Raw genomic sequence first — 17,126 nt, 5'->3', positions numbered from 1 at the left:
AGATGTGGCACTTTTTGTTTCGGAATAATCTCTTCACAACAAATCATCTTCTTTTCCGTCCATTGAATTGGATAGTCTATATTTGTTGAATGATCTGATGACAATTCCTGTGCTAATAGCGTTCCTTGACTTGATGATGAAACCACACAAAATGTCAAGTGGGACAGGGTAAAAGGCCTATTCCTGCTCCTAATTCATATGTTCATATATGTTCATATGTCCCACTCATTGTGAAAGCTTTTTCTCTGTCAACTACCCTCGTATTCTATTCGGTATGAACATTATCCTTGAGTGGCTTGTTGAGGCACATATCTGAAAGTTGAACTATGGTCGTTAGACTATATCACAGCAATATGGGTGTTATTTCTTTGTAGGTGCCTCTTGATCTCATCCGTTATGTGGCATCTGAACATATGCCACACTAATAAGCTGCATTCTTTACATTGGCCACTGGGACACCTATTCCACACATTATCGATCCATAACTTCATTCCATCCTCATCCATCCAACCTGATGTCATGGGCATGCACAAAAACTGCTGCAGGGAACTTGATTTTACCATATGCTTTAATTTTATTCTGATGGCCATGCAGGCTAGTACCACCGTGAATCTTATCTCCTTATGCCCTGTAGTTTTTGCTAGAACTGTTTTCAAGCCTATCCACACCACCATTCAGTTGCTGGGCATATCGAAATTCATGGGCATTTCATCTATGTTGCTGATGTGGCATAATGGGTACTCATGTTTTTGCTGCAGCCTGATAATGAATTGCTGGAAACTGGTAACTTTGGCATCAAGGTCTTTTGGCAGTCTCTGAGCGATCTTTGTCTTCTGCTGCAACACTAGGCATTTTCATTCCATAAAGCAGCTACACCAACTAGCTATTGCTCTGAAATCTTTGCTGGACTCAGGGTTTGATTGGCCCCACTTAAGTGTGTATATGCGCATTGCATTTCCGGTGATAATGAAACCATTCTGACAATTTTTGAGGACCCGTTCTGATACATGCTTCTCAGGATCAGGCCAGTGGCTGGTCTCTGTTTTCATGGGGCATTTGGTCTTGGGTATCTTTTTCAGGGTGGATTCCTTCTTCTTCCATTCTCACGCCAGTTTTTCACTAATACTGAATTTTCTCGCTGCTGCACAGTTATTTGGTGAGTTAGCAAATATTGCTACTTTTAGCTTGAAATCAGCTTCAGGCTTCATTTGTTTTGTTGAAAGACTAATTTTTCTTGGTCATTTGCTACATAGGGTCTGCTCTGTGTGGCCATTTCTTAAACTCCCAAGCATCTTCACAACATAGCCTGTATCGCTTGCTTGATCCCCTTGCGCCCAGTTACAAGGTAAGTAAAACGTGATTTTTGTGGGGCGAAAAATTGAGTGCTGATGTGAGTATAGCATATCATGGCTGAAAAGGGGGGTTGACTTATATGCTGGAAAAGAGGGGTTCGTTTTGTACTCCGGATCAATTTATACATTGCAATCTATGGGAAATTTAACCTAAATCTAACCCTGACTCCAAAATTAACCATATACCTAACGCAAACATGGGAGATTTGTTCTTAAGTCTCCACAACATGTGCTTGAGCTGATCAAGGTTGACAATTCTGCAGCTTAGCAGAAAAACTAGGCCTAAGAAGTGCACAAACACAAACAGGCTGTGCATCATGATGTCCCTCTCTGTCATTTGAGGCCCTGAGATGTCAAAAGACATAATAGTAATACCTGTGTTCCTCTTTAAAGTTGCAATTACATACAGTGTTAGAACTCAATCAGTTATGTCATTGTTCGCTTGCAAAGCAACTGTGTGTGCTTTGTTTCTTCTATCCCTATGTCACGGAGAATGTGGAGTACAGAACTAAGCTTTATAGATCAGGAATCCTAGTCCTACACATAGCTAATTTCATAAAGGATGTCAGGAAGGCTCTTACAATTGAGCTCAGCACATCTGTGCTCGTGTGGTGAAAAATCAGCAAGGCTTTCTAACTTTGAATCAAATCAGTTGTGGACAGAAGGCATGTCTCTTTTTGTGGCTCACATAGTCAAATAACCCACTGACTATTTCTTTCTAGGCTCACACATAAAGATTAGGCCCTTGAACAAAGAATTCAAATGTGTCCAGTGTCTGTGACAATATATATCAGCGGAGTCAGCAACTTCATGAAGGAGTTAAAAAAACTTGAGAGGAATAGATTGTATATTGTACTAAATAAAATAAATAACAAATGGTTGGGGAATGAATTCCTTATTCGGAATTTGGGGTTTTGCTATTTACATGTATTCTGGCCCCAAACCAATTTGAAACAAGAGTCTATGAGGTATTTGAACCCTGAACATATGTTGTTCCACATGAACAAATGGTGAAATGAGCAGGATTTTGTAATCTGTGGATCTCCAGCAGCACTTTTTATCCATCTTTGTCAAAGCAGGTGACACATAGAATAAATAGATTTGAGTTAAGTTCATAACACACAGACTCTTGGCAAAGCTTCTGTTGTGGAATATCTAAAAGACACTCGATAAGGAGTCAACTGTAGGTAGATTCAGCAGTAGTTCTTTATTTAGTACAAGTGTCCACATATGGGAAATGCTTTTTCAGAATGCTCTAAAAGGCAATTCAAAGTTACATAGTTTCTGTTGGCTATATATACCATTTTTGGGATAACTCATTAACTCACAATGTTCTTACCTTATATGTCTAATTATTACATCATTAATTACAAATGAGTTTAAAACATAAACACAGAATGACCTGTTAAGCACCTCCGCAGTCCTGGTGGAAGTTGTAAAGCAATCATTAACACAAACGATGTTCCAAAAAATGTACTTTTGCTTATCTCTCCTGACGAGTCATTGCAATGCCTATCGTAACCCTGAAATCAAGCTATCTATTTATTACAGCGTAACTCATAGACTATTCATCAACTTCCTGGCCTGGGCAGAAGATCATATTCATTCTTGTGTTTTTTTTACTGCAAACATTTTTAAAACTCATATCCACAACTTGGTCAAGACTTAGTAATCCCATGATACATCCTGATAGGCCTCTTCACATCATTACAAGTAAGTACAGTTGTCAAGTGTTAGAACCATTTCTTCCTGAACAGAAAGTCAATGTATACTTTTGTTTTCCAAAAGACGGTAAGCTTTTACATGATTGAATGCATATGTAGACATAATAACATAAGAACATAGAAATAAGAGCAGGAATAGGCCATTCAACAATTCAAGCCTACCTTGCCATTCAGGAAGATCATAATTGATCTTCTATCTCAACTCCATCTTCTGGCATTATCCCCATATCCCTTAACTTCCTTAGTACCCAAACATGTTGATCTCTGTGTTGTATCTATTCAATGACTGAGCATCCACAACTCTGGGAATTCCAAAGATTCACAACACTCTGAATGAATAAACATCTTCTTATCTCATTCCTAAATGGCCAACCCTTATTCTGAGACTGTGCCCAATAGTTCTAGATTCCTAGCCCTTTAAGAATTTTATATGTTCCAATGAGATCCCTCTCATTCTTCTAAATGGTAGGAAAGAAGTCCTAATCTACTTAACCTATTTTAATAGGCCAATCCTCTAATTCCAGGAATCAGTGAAGTGAACCTTTGTTGCATTCCCTCTAGAGCAAATATATATTCCTATTGGAAAGGAGACCAAACCTATCCACAATACCTCAGGTGTGGTCCTACCAAGGTCCTATATAATTGTAGCTAGACTTTTTTTTCTTATAGTTGTTACAATTCCCGTTGAGACCAATAACTTTTTAAAAAAGGGATGAATTTCCCAGATATCAACAGAAAGATTTGAAGGACAGGATTTCACATTTTAAGACTTTTACTATAACAAACAGACTAAAGACAACATAGATTAAACATTACTTAATGAGCAATTAATAAACCAAACTAATGTAAAGGTATTCCCCCATTAGCTAACTAACATAACCAAAATACTTTACTACACATTTTTGTTTTATACCATGCTCCCAGCTGATATGTATCCTGGAACATTATGTCCCAACTTTTCAGCAGGCTCCCTTCTCCCTGCCAAGCCAAGGTGAGCCTTTTGAAAGCCATTCCACTCAGTCTTTTGATATCCTGAGCCAACTTCCAGCAGCAAGGCCCACTCCAGCGATTCCTTGTCCATTAAATCTCCACAAGTCCCATCTCTTCAAGCATTCTGCTTGCTGGCTAACACAAAAAACAATATTTTTCTTCTGTGTGTCACAAATATTCTACATCGTGGAAACTAAAGGCCCAGCAATTGCAGATCTACTGGCATGTTGAGATTTCACATTGGTAACAATCCATGGAATCAGTCTAATACCACAAGGCAGATCAACCTCAGAAGTTACTCCTATCACTTCAGTCATGGTCTAACATCAAAATATCTAGAATTTTTCGACAGGATTGGCAGTTTCCAGGGAGCTGCAACACTACTCTTGCATTAGAATGCAACTCCATCATGAATGTTGCTGTAACTGCTTTTGTGTGCTTTTCTGAATCTCCATCCATGATGACGACTTATGGTGGGAATGCACTATGGAGTAATGGAGTAATAGATCAGATGAGAAGACTTGCAAGAGAGACATTCTATTGGCCAGGCATGAACAATTACTTTGAGGTGGTTGTTAAGAACTGCGAGGCATGTCAAGAGAATATGCCAAGTTAGCACAAAGAACCAACGATTCCACATGAAGTTCCTACCCATCCTTGGTCCAAAATTGCTTAAGACCTTTTTTATGCTCATGGCACTGACTTCATCATCATCGTCGATTACTTTTCTAAGAACCCCATCATATGACAATTGCACAATACATCAAACATGACTGTTGCACACACTCTAAGTGCTATTTTCACTTCATTTGGTGTGCCTAGAGAGATAATTTTGGATAATGGTCTGCAATTTGTTGGGAAACCATTTTAGGGTTTGTGTGAGAAGTGGAATATTGATCATACTACTTATTCTCCTTCTTACCCTAGATTTAATAGCCTAACTGAACAAATGATTTGCACAATAGAATCCTTAATTCTCAAATATAGACAGATAAAGCAAGGTCTACACATTGCACTGTTACGCCTAAGGTTGACACCTTTAAGTGCAACTATTTCATCATTGGTAGAGCTGATGTTTGGCAGACCGGTGTTTACCAGTTTAGCTACCCATTATACTCTCATAGAAACTAGAGAGCAACTTTTAAAACTACAAGGGAAGATGATCAACAGCACAATAAAAATGCAGGTCCAGAATTGCCAAGTTTACAGTTGGAATAAGTTTGCATCCAAGATCCCACAGAAGGTACATGGCAACCAGCCGAGGTGACAAGGATTTGTTCAGAACCAAGATCCTATGAAGTCATTACATACAAAGGCACACAGTGAGGCGTGACCAAAGACAAATCAAATCCGTTCCATCTTCTCAACCACTGTGCAGTCCTACTGCATCCAGGACAAGATCGCAAATGCAACCAGGAACAACATCCAAGAATGACAGACCCACAGATCACTGTGAGCAATTAAAGAAACCTCCAGACAAGTTTCCCATCACAAGATCTGGGTGTACAAGCAGATTACCTTTACACATTAGAGATTATATATACATCAGTTCTATGCAATTATGTAATGGTAACTAAACATGAACATGTATTGAAAATAGTTATATTTCACTGGAAGTGAGGGGTGGGGAGGAGCATTTTTAAAAATAAAGGCGAATGTTGCAGTATGCCCTTAAGAGGATGAACATGTGTCTGTATACATCGCTAGAGGGAAATGATGTATGTAATGTGTGTTCCAGTTTTGGTTTTACTTTTGCTTTAAGCAGCAGAGCAGACAACACAGATCCTGGTGCTCCAAGATTTACAACAATGTAATGCTATTCTCATGTGCCAAATCTTAATGAATGAACCCACAATGTGCTTATCCAATCCCTTATGCGGGATTGGTGCCTTGTGTCTTATACAACAAATAAGCTCAAGGACTATATCATTATAAGAACACGTCAAGTTGATCTATGTCAAAGGCCTGAGCGGGTAGGAAGACAACTCTCAGGCCTTTGCCAACATTGCCCCTGACTCAACCAATATGAAGCATGAAAAAGTTGCCTGTGGTTACTCAGTCTCTGATTTTCCTTCTGTGCAGTGACATGCCTGATTTCTCTTGGCTGGCTCCTCATAGAGATAAACCATGAGTTCAGGACCTCAACCTTCTGGCATTCCCCTCTCTATTTTACATGGCTTAACACTTTAAACTGCATGCAGAGAGTGCCCATGAGCATTGATAGGAGAGGGGGACGCGGCTAGAGAAAGTGTTGCAGTGTTGGTACATCAAGAATGTCGTGAGCAATAATGGGGCAATTATTATACATGTACATGCTAATAGAAAGCTTTTGATATTTGAAGGTAAAACAATGCAAACAGTATCCCTGTAAGGACAGAATTACCACAAGTCTTTGCAAGTCTCTTTATAGTAGCATGAAATTTAACTCACAGTCATGTGAATCTTAAATATGTATAATACTAGGAGTAAAAATTAATAAACCAGAGGATGAGTTGGTTTGTTTGCTGTATATCAACATTATAAAATAAGCATATTTATATTGTCACTAACAATTACAACCATAACAACAATTTCCCTCAGATATTCATAATTCTTGTGTCTGCAACAGTAGCACTACATTCCTGTCATTGGAAAATGATACCCTATCCTTTAGATTTCAGTGAAACAGTTGACAGGTATTTCTATTCAGTATAGCCAAAACTAAATATGTGTGGATCCTTAACTAAAAATCATCCTCTGTCCAATAAAAAAACAGACTTACTCTACATATTAATTCTTCTGAAGTTTTATATTGAGACCTTAGTTAGGAAGTTTCCTTTCCCTGTTATGAATGCAGTTGCAAGTGTCCTAACCTTAGTGTGAAATTGAAATTGTTATTCAACTTAGAATCAATAGCTCCATAAAAATAAATATATTTTTCTATAGATATAAAGGTAAACTAAAATTAACTCTTCCTTTGCCCAAGGATTGGTCAAATGAGCTCCACCTCATTTCTCATTTTTAAATGATCTCAGGCTAAATTTGTGCTGTACTCTCTTGATAGAAACCACTTCTTACTAACATTGACCTTAATCACTGCTTCTGACAAAAGGCATTTCCTTTTGCAGATTGACTGCTTCCTATAAATACTGGACTATTTCCAAGTGACCTGGGCACAAGTTTTGGTATTGGACATTTGCCAGTTCAAATAGATATTTTTCATGCACGCTGAAGTCAAACCATACGTAGATGTACTTCACTGTGCGGAAAGAAGCAATAACTAATCATTACATAATAGAGGGAGAATGTAGGCCACTGTGCCCTCAGAAAATACAACATGTGTTTTCTCTTGTGGATTCAGGTGGCAAAATTAGAATTATATTAAGTAAGCATCTCATTAAAGTTGGTCTTTAACCTTAGGTTGGGGACAATAACTGTGTTCACAGTCACATTCTGCTGCTGATTCTAACTTCTTGTAGACTGATCTACTTGCAAATCACACAACGGTCAAGTCTGGAATTTGGCTGTACTATCATTCTTAGTTGCAAACTGAGTTGAAAAGATCCAGCAAAATGCATCCTGGTTCTCTTCTGAACAAGCAGAGCAAACTCCTTAACTGACTTGATATGGTACAATGCAGGTTCAACCAGAGTTTTACATCTGACATGAACGTTAGTTGTAGAATTAGTTGAAAACATTTGTGCTTTCATATTACAAAACTGAACACCACCTATAAATAGGATAACCAAAATAAATGTTTCAACTTACAGTTAATAAGGACTCAAATATTATGTAAGAGTTTTAATTGTGTTTTTATTTTCTTTTAAACTAAACTACTAATGCAGTTATCAGAAAATTAGAATAATATATCATTTACTATGGCTGGTCAATTTATATTTTAATCAATCAAATAGATATTAATATCTGATTTTGATTAAATCCAAAAATGTTCCAAATGTGACAAAGTCAAATTTAAACATTGAGTGAACAAATTACGATATGACTGGGAATAGTGAAATTTACATTTAATTTTACCAATGTGGCAATAGATTTTTTTATTCATTCACGGGATGCAGGCTTCGTTGGCTGGGCCAGCATTTATTGCCAATCCCTAGTTGTCCTTGAGATGGTTGTGGTGAGCTGCCTGCTTGAACCGCTGCAGTCCATGTGGTGTAGGTACACCCACAGCGCTGTTAGGAAGGGAGCTCCAGGATTTTGACCCAGCGACAGTGAAGAAGTGGCGGTATATTTCCAAGTCAGGATGGTGAGTGACTTGGAGGGAAACTTCCAGGTGGTGGTGTTCCCATCTATCTGCTGCCCTTGTTCTTCTAGATGGTAGTGGTCATGGATTTGGAATGTGTTTTCGAAGGAGCCTTGGTGAATGTCTGCAGTGCATCTTGTATACGGTACACACTGCTGCTACTGTGCATCAGTGGTGGAGGGAGTGAATGGAGTGCCAATCAAGGAGGCTGCTTTGTCCTGGATGGCATCAAGCTTCTTGGGTGTTGTTGGAGCAGAACTCATCCAGACAAGTGGGGAGTATTCCATCACACTCCTGACTTGTGCCTTGTAGATGGTGGACAGGCTCTGGGGAGTCAAGAGGTGAGTTATTCGGCACAACCTCTGACCTCTGATATGGCCAGTCCAGTTCAGTTTCTGGTCAATGGTAACCCCCAGGATGTTGATGGTGGGGGGATTCAGCGATGGTAAAGCCATTGGACATCAAGGGATGATGGTTAGATTCTCTATTGTTGGAGATGGTCATTGCCTGACACTTGTGTGGCATGAATATTACTTGCCACTTGTCAGCCCAAGCCTGGATATCGTCCAAATCTTGCTTCTTTTGGACATGGACTATTTCAGTATCTAAAGAGTCGCGAATAGTGCTGAACATTGCGCAATCATCAGTGAACATCCCCACTTCTGACCTTATGATGGAAGGAAGGTCATTGAAGCAGCTGAAGATGGTTGGGCTGAGGACACTATCCTGAGGAACTCCTGCAGTGATGTCCTGGAGCTGAGATGACTGACCTCCAACAACCACAACCATCTTACTTTGTGCTAGGTATGACTCCAACCAGCGGAGAGTTGTCCCCCTGATTCCAATTGACTCTAATTTCGCCAAGGCTCCTTGATGCCATGCTTGGTCAAATGCGTCCTTGATGTCAAGGGCTGTCACTCTCACCTCACTTCGGGAGTTCAGCTTTTTTGTCCATGTTTGAACCAAGGCTGTAATGAGGTCAGGAGCTGAGTTGCCCTGGCAGAACCCAAACTGGGCGTCAGTGAGCAGGTTATTGCTGTTGATGACCCCTTCCATTACTTTACTGATGATGGGGAGTAGTCTGATGGGGTGGTAATTGGTCGGGTTGGATTTGTCCTGCTTTTTGTGCACAGGACATACCTGGGCAATTTCCCACATAGCCGGGTAGATGCCAGTGTTGTAACTGTACTGGAACAGCGTGGTTAAGGGCGCGGCAAGTTCTGGAGCACAAGTGTTCAGTGCTATTGCCAGAATATTAACAGGACCCATAGCCTTTGCAGTATCCAACAGTATCCAGTGCCTTCTTGAAATCAGGTGGAGGGAATCGAATTGGCTGAAGACTGGCATCTGTGATACTGGGGACCTCTGGAGGAGGCCCAGATTTGTGGCAAATACTTCAGCCTTATCTTTTGCACTGATGTACTGGGCTCCCCCATCATTGAGTATGGGGATATTTGTGGAGCCTCCTCCTCCAGTGAGTTGTTTAATTTTCCACCACCATTCACGACTGGATGTGACAGGACTGCAGAGCTTAGATCTGATCCATTGGTTGTGGGATTGCTTAGCTCTGTCGATCATTAACTCATCAAAAATAAATTCATGAGGGACTTATGAATGGCCTTCCTAACAAGTGGAATGAACTGATTATTCCATTGTTACTTTCAGCACCTTGGGATGTGTTTCATACATTCAATGCACTTTTTCAATGACATTTGTTGCTATTTAGTGCTTCTTCTGTTTATACAATAGATGTAGGAATAATTTGGCTTCCAAAATAATGAGTGCAGATTAATTCTTTCTTTTGTTTCAGTGAGGTTTATCACAAGTGTCAGTTCGTTCATTACTGCCATTCTGTTGTATGAATCACCTGTTATCTCCTTCTCCTGATATGATCAGCCACCATTTTGAAAACCTACCAAGAGAGATCTATTAAGCACACACATACTTTCCATCTTCAAAATCTTCATGAGTGTTGTGCAGTGCTCAGAGAAAAGAATAACTTGTGGACTCACAGCAGGCAGGCATTATTGAACAACTTTATTTACACCTCCCAGAGAGGGCAGCAGAGAGGGCAATATGACAAAATGTTCAGGTCTTGCAATATACTACACTCCCTCCCCACTTAAAAAACAACTTATACATTAAAATGTAAAATGGTACATGTACATAATATCCAGAATATAATATGTTAAGAGTCTTAATTTGTATGCATCATTGGGATGATTTGTAAATTTTGGGGTATGTTGTTAAGGAAGTCTTAGATTTGGCATCTCTATAAATGCCAAATAGTGTGATGTAGCTTTAAGAAAGAACACATGGGTCCTTTGGGAGTGAACAGAAGTTATAACTAGGACACGTTTGCACATTTGATCTCCAGTGAGCCTAGCTTAGCAGTAAAGAGAAGTCAAAGCTACAATGTTGAATGACCAGGAATGTGGCCTTAGGGCTAGATATTCCAGGACTTCCAGGCAAAGATACAAGTTATAGTTTAGCAGTTAGAAGGGACACCAAGGCCATAAAGCTAATTGGTTACAATAATGTTCTTGGGCCTAGAATGTTCTGAGGACTTCCGGTTAGAGATACAAATTAAGGTTAGATTGTTGTGGAAACACTAAGAGCACTATTTCCATTGGTCAAGAGTTGCAAATATTGGGTTAGCAGTCATTAGTTTTGTTGACCCAGGCGCATGTACTTGGGCTAAGTGTTACAAAGCTATCTGAAAAAAAGGGCATAATAAGAGCGGTGCATCACTGAAGTCTTTGCACTTGGCAAGGGTTAGCATTTGTCACAGGACACTTGCTGGGGGGACCATTTGTCGGAAAAGAGAGTTAGGAGTAGGGCACTTGCTAGGAAGTTAGCATTTGCATAGGACATTGCAGGTCAATGGGTATTTGCCATGGGCTGAAGGGTTGCTGTAAGAACCCAGTATTAGGCTTAGTTAGTGACTAAGCATAGAAACGTAGAAAATAGGAGCAGGAGTGTGTCATTCGGCCCTTTGAGTCTGCTCCGCCATTCAATATGATCATGGCTGATCCTCTATCTCAACGCTGTCCTCCTGCACTGTCCCCATACCCCTTGACTAAAGCAACTGTCACAGGGTTGAGGAATGCCATAGAATCCAATATTAGAGATCAGTGGATTCAGTATAGACAAGATTGCCAGGGCCAATGTAATTGCTTTAAGAGAGTGTGAACAGAAAGCATATAACCACTTAGCTGCTGAGGAATCATTCAATCAATTAAAGTCTAGCTTGGAGAATCAATAGCAAAGTACAGTCTCAGTCATTTTGAGAAAGCCACAGTCTTTGTTGGAAAGCTGTTTCCACCAGAGAGAGAGAGAGAGAATACTCAGCAGGCCGCTAATTGTGTAGCTTCAGCAGTTAAGGTGGACTGGAAGCTGTGGGTTGGAGAAGGATCCACTAGAGTTGAAGTCTTAAAGCTGTAAAGAGACTTGTATGTATGATTTGAGTTAAGTTGGCTAAGCTAAAATCTTGAGTCAAGAGATCAGGTTCAATGAAACAAGAAGGGAAGACCCCAGTCCTGGGATCTAGTGTAAAGGCAGACCGACACGCGTTGAACTTGTGTATCATGCCCTGCCTCGACTGGTGAAATGTTATGTATCAATCTTTATTGTCCAATAAACCTTGTTAGTTTGCTTTCAAAATTAGTGATGGTTTTTTTTGCCAATATGATTATTCCTCGGCAAGAATTTTCTTACTCTGGGGTTTATTACAGAGTCCAAATCCCTACAGAATGCATCATCATATCCCACCTTAACACTAACTTCACCTAACACTGGAATATTGTTATTGGAATAACTAGTCAGTTTCACACCAGTTTTGTGTCAGGGATTACTTATTATGACCGGTTCCCAGGTGAGGTCTCCTAATTTGTTAACTTCCCAAATAGGACTCCAATTTTGTTAAGCTCCCAGGTGAGGAGGAATGAGCTGGCTCCCCTTCTTTCTTCAACCCGCTCGGTTGGTTGCAACAAGATTAATTTGAAAGGGATCCCTTCGCCCGTGGATACCTTTTCCAGTCCAAATGTATTTATGTTTTAGAAGGAGCCAATTTAATCAGGCTTTCTTGAGTCAAAGAAAGAGAAAGTTTATTCGTTACTAAAACCCAAGAAAAATAATAAGAATGCCACACATATATATGCAGATCGGAAATGGGAAGTTAAGAGTCCAAATAAAAGTTTAAAAAGATACATGAATCAGTCTTTGGCTTGTCTGTGAGGCATAGATGATGAAATGTTCTGGCCATTAAGTTGAGTGATTCTGGTAGAGTTGCCTTTGGTAGTTTCACAGTTGATTTGGAGACACTTGGTTCTGTAGGATAGCTGAAGTAGCTGTCCTACTTCCTTTTTGATTGTGACTTCTGCTGCCTTGCCTCCAGCAACAGAGAGAAAGAGAAAGAGAGAGAGACGGAGAGAGACTTTACCTGCAACTGCAGGGATGACTAGTTAGTCTTCTTGTGCTGTCACTCTCACAGCACATCTGCACACTTGCACTGCTCTGCAGATAGCTTTTAAGCTCATTTTTCCCTTTGTATTCCTGTAAGGGAAAAAAACCATGTCTTGTTTCCAGAGTCTGTTTTCTTTGATCTCCAACCATTTTACATATTCTGAGACATGAATCAACAGGAGATAGATTTTAGATAACTGCTGAGACGTGGCAAGTCTTTTGTCTCTACAACCACAGGAGATTAAAGTTCAGTCTTTTGCATCTTTCCTATCTCCCTTTTAAGTGCCTCTACTTGAAGAAAGCCATGACACCTTTTCAGGTGCAACCCTCAGGACAGGTCTGTCAGTATAACCCACAAAAGGATTTTTCCAGAAAGCGATCACTTTACATTATCAGCCCTCTTTTACTAAGTGCCCTTGCTTGTATTTCTTTAAAAACACACACATTTTCCTTAAAAAGTTCAATTTGTGGCTGTAATCGGCTTTTCATAACACTTCCCCCACACCACAAATGAAATGAGATTCATTCTCATTTCATTACAAATGAAGAAAAAAATATATAAAACAACAAACACACGCACACACACACATTCTTTCTCTGAGCCTTGGTCAATATTATCTCTTCAATTCTAACTGGGTCTCTTTAAGTTCTGGACAGGTGGCCTGCACTCACATTTGATTTCCTGGCAATGTGAGTGATTTTAGGTGCTATCATTGGAGGAACAAACTCCAATGGAATGACCTGGCATTCTTGTCGTAAACTTTTCCAGAAAGGTTAAAGGGTTGTAGTCAGTATAGACCTTGGTCTCTCTATATCCATTTCAGACATACATCTCAAAGTATTTGAGAGCCAGTAATAAACCAAGGGTTTCCTTTTCCACTGTGGAGTACCATTTCTGATGCATGTTTAGTTTTTGGGAGAAGTGCCTGATTGGTCTCCCTATCCCTAATTCATAGAGTGGGTGAGGACCCAGAGGCAGGAATCACCACCTGGTTGTTATTGTTTGGAGTGGCGCAGCACGGGCCATCAGCGAGATCGTGAGGCTGCCACTACTCTTTAAGAATCCCAGGGAGAGAGGTACTGTGGGAAGGAGAAAAGAAAACAGTAGGAGTATGTGTGTCTGTATATCCTAGGCCCATACAGTGGAACCTGGCCTCCAGTCGTCTTGGATCTATTGCCACTGGACCAAGGCCTTGCTCCGTGAAGCACGTGTGGTAGTTGATGTGCAACAGCTACCCCACATTAAAAGGACTCATGCACAGGCATCTTCCTTCCCCTTAAAGTGAAGTTTGGGGCCTGGAACGTAAGGATCCGCATAGACAACCCCAACAGCGACAGACTGGAATGACGTACTGCTTTCGTTGCCTGGGAGCTCAGACATTTTGACATTGATATCGGCGCCCTAAGTGAGACCCGACGGGCAGGGGAAGGCCAGCTCAAGGAACAAGGTGGCGGTTACACCTTCTTCTGGAAAGGTAAACCAGTAAAGATCGCCGCCTCCACAGGGCTGTCTTCGCCATTAAAAAAGAACTAGTTGGCCATCTCAAAGACACCCCTTGTGGGATAAACGAGCGCCTCATGACCCTTTGGCTCACCGTAGCCCAAAATCAATGGGCTACAGTCCTCAGTGCGTACGCCCCAACACTTGATGCTACAGACGGCTCCAAAGAGGAATTTTGCTCCAGCCTCAAACAATCCCTGGCCCGAATCCCTGCGGGTGATAAGCTGATCCTCCTTGGTGACTTCAACGCCAGAGTTGGAAAAGACACAGGCCTCTGGGGAGATGTAGTCGGCAGAGAGGGGGTAGGGAAATCCAACACCAATGGTCTCCTGCTCCTGACAAAATGCCTGGAACACAGCTTTGTCATAACCAACACCTTGTTCCGTCAGGGAGACAAGTACAAGGCCTCATGGCAACACTCTTGCTCCAAGCACTGGCACCTGCTCAACTACGTCATTGGCCGAGCGAGGGACCTCAAGGATGTGCGTTTCACCCATGCCATGACAGGGCTCTGCGACTGCTGGACAGACCACCGCCTAATTCGCTCTGTCATCAACTTCAATGTAGCCCCAAAGCAACGATGGCAACAGAAACAATGCCACAGGAAAATCAACACTGAGGCACTCAAGGACCCTGAGAGAGAGCCCTATTCAACCAGCACCTCACTGCCAACCTGGCGACTCCTGGTGACCCAGTGATGCAGAGTGTCCACAGCAACTGGTCTGCCCTCAAGGCCTCCATAATCAGCACCTGCGAAGAGACGTTTGGTCACTCGACTAGGAAACATCAAGACTGGTTCGATGAGAATGACCAGGAGATCCAGGAGCTGATAAGTTGCAAGTGCAAGGCATTTCTGAACCTGAAACAGCAACCCAACTTGAGAGCAAGTAAGCAGCTCTACAGATGGCTGAAGGTTGAGTTCCAGCAAAAAACCTGCGACCTAAAGAACAGATGGTGGGTGGAGAAAGTTCAGGAGATCCAACAGTTAGCTGACAAGCATGATGTGTGGGGCTTCTTTAGCTCAGTCAAGACCACCTATTGCCCAAGCACCCAAGGCCCCACTCCACTGCCGGCCAAGAATGGAGAGGTGCTCATCAAGAACAGAGAGGCAGTCAGCGCCCGCTGGAAGGAGCACTTTGAAGATCATCTTAACAGAGACTCTGTCTTCAATGCGAGTGCCGTCGACTCTATTCCGCAGCATTCTACCCGCTACCATCACAGCACTCCAACCCAGCACGAGGTAGAAAAGGCCATTCAACAGCTAAAGAGCAACAAGGCATCAGGAGTAGATGGAATCCCCACCGCAGCACTAAAGCATGGTGAGAAGCACTATTGGTATAAAAACATGGCCTCACCTCCCTTATCTGGAAGGTGGAGAGCAGGCTAGGAGATCTCAGAGATGCCGTAATCATGACCATCTTAAAGAAATGTGACAAGTCCGACTGCGGTAACTATAGAGGAATCTTCCTGCTGTCAGCCACAGGGAAGGTCATCGCAAGAATCCTCCTCAATCACCTTCTCCCTGTGGCTGAAAAGCTCCTCCCAGAGTCGCAATACAGATTTCGCCCACTAAGGGGCACAACGGACATGATCTTCACCGCACGGCAACTGCAAAAGAAATGCAGGGAACAGCACCAACCCTTGTATATGGCCTTCTTTGACCTCATGAAAGCCTTCGACACTGTCAACCGAAAGGATTATGGAGCATCCTCCTCTGTTTCAGCTGCCCCCACAATCCTACGCCTGCTCCACAATGACATGCAAGCCGTGAACCTGACCAACGGATCCACCACAGACCTAATCCACGTCTGGAACAGGGTCAAGCAAGGCTGTGTCATCGCACCGACGCTCTTCTCGATCTTCCTTACCGCAATGCTCCATCTCACCCTCAGCAAGCTCCCCGATGGAGTGGAGCTAAATTACAGAACAAGCGGGAACCTGTTCAACCTCCGCTGCCTGCAGGCCAGATCCAAGGTCGTCCCATTCTCTGTCATTGAACTGCAGTATGCAGACGATGCTTGCGTCTGCGCACACTCAGAGGCTAAGCTCCAAACCATCGTCAACACCAAGGCGTACGAGAGCATGGGCCTTAGACTAAACATCTGTAAGACAAAGGTCCTTTATCAACCTGCCCCCTCCACACCGCACTGCCCCCGATTATCGAAATCCACGACGAGGCCTTGGACAACGTGGACCACTTTCCATACCTTGGGGCCTACTGTCAACAAGGGTGGACATCGACGACGAGGTTCAGCACTACCTCCAGTGTGCCAGTGCCTTTGGCCACCTGAGGAAGAGAGTGTTTGAAGACCAGGGCCTCAAACCCGACACCAAGCTCATGGCCTACAGAGCAGTAGTGATAACTGCCCTCCTATATGGCTCAGAGGTAAGGACAATGTACAGCAGGCATCTCAAAACTCTGGAGAAGTACCACCAGCGCTGCATCCATAAGATCCTGCAATTCCATTGGTAGGATAGGCACACCAACATCACTTTCCTTGCTCAGGCCAATATTCCCAGCATCAAAGCATTGACCACGCTCAATCAGCACTGCTGGGCGGGCCACATCGTCGGCATGCCTGACACGAGAATCCCTAAACAAGTGCCCTACCGGAGCTTTGATATTGCAAGTGAGCCCCAGGAGGGCAGAGGAACTGCTTCAAGGACACCCTCAAATCCTCTTTGAGAAAGTGCAACATCCCCACTGACAACTGGGAATCCCTGGCCCAAGACTGCCCGAAGTGGAGGGAAAGCATCCAGGAAGGAGCTGAATACTTTGAGTCTAATTGCCAAAGGCTCACTGAAGCCAAGTGTCAACAGCAAAAGGAGCGCACGGCAACCTGGGCACCCCAGGC

At 42.3% G+C, this 17,126-nt stretch overlaps 1 long non-coding RNA gene across 1 annotated transcript in view; it reads right to left on the bottom strand.

Annotated features, from left to right (window-relative positions):
- Positions 1-2,536: 2,536 nt before the first annotated feature.
- The window catches only part of LOC144690135 (uncharacterized), a 99,720-nt gene continuing 85,130 nt past the window's right edge, over positions 2,537-17,126 (bottom strand). Inside the window, exons 3-5 of the long non-coding RNA XR_013578763.1 lie at positions 12,748-12,860; positions 6,828-6,918; positions 2,537-4,550 (exon numbers count right to left, since the gene is read on the bottom strand). This is a non-coding gene — a long non-coding RNA (uncharacterized LOC144690135). The remainder of the gene's footprint in view (positions 4,551-6,827; positions 6,919-12,747; positions 12,861-17,126) is intronic.

The sequence above is a fragment of the Cetorhinus maximus genome, chromosome 14, assembly GCF_964194155.1.
Source record: "Cetorhinus maximus chromosome 14, sCetMax3.hap1.1, whole genome shotgun sequence".
NCBI lineage: Eukaryota > Metazoa > Chordata > Chondrichthyes > Lamniformes > Cetorhinidae > Cetorhinus > Cetorhinus maximus.
The sequence above is the reverse complement of the archived record's forward strand: the minus strand, read 5'-3'. Positions and strand labels throughout refer to the sequence as shown.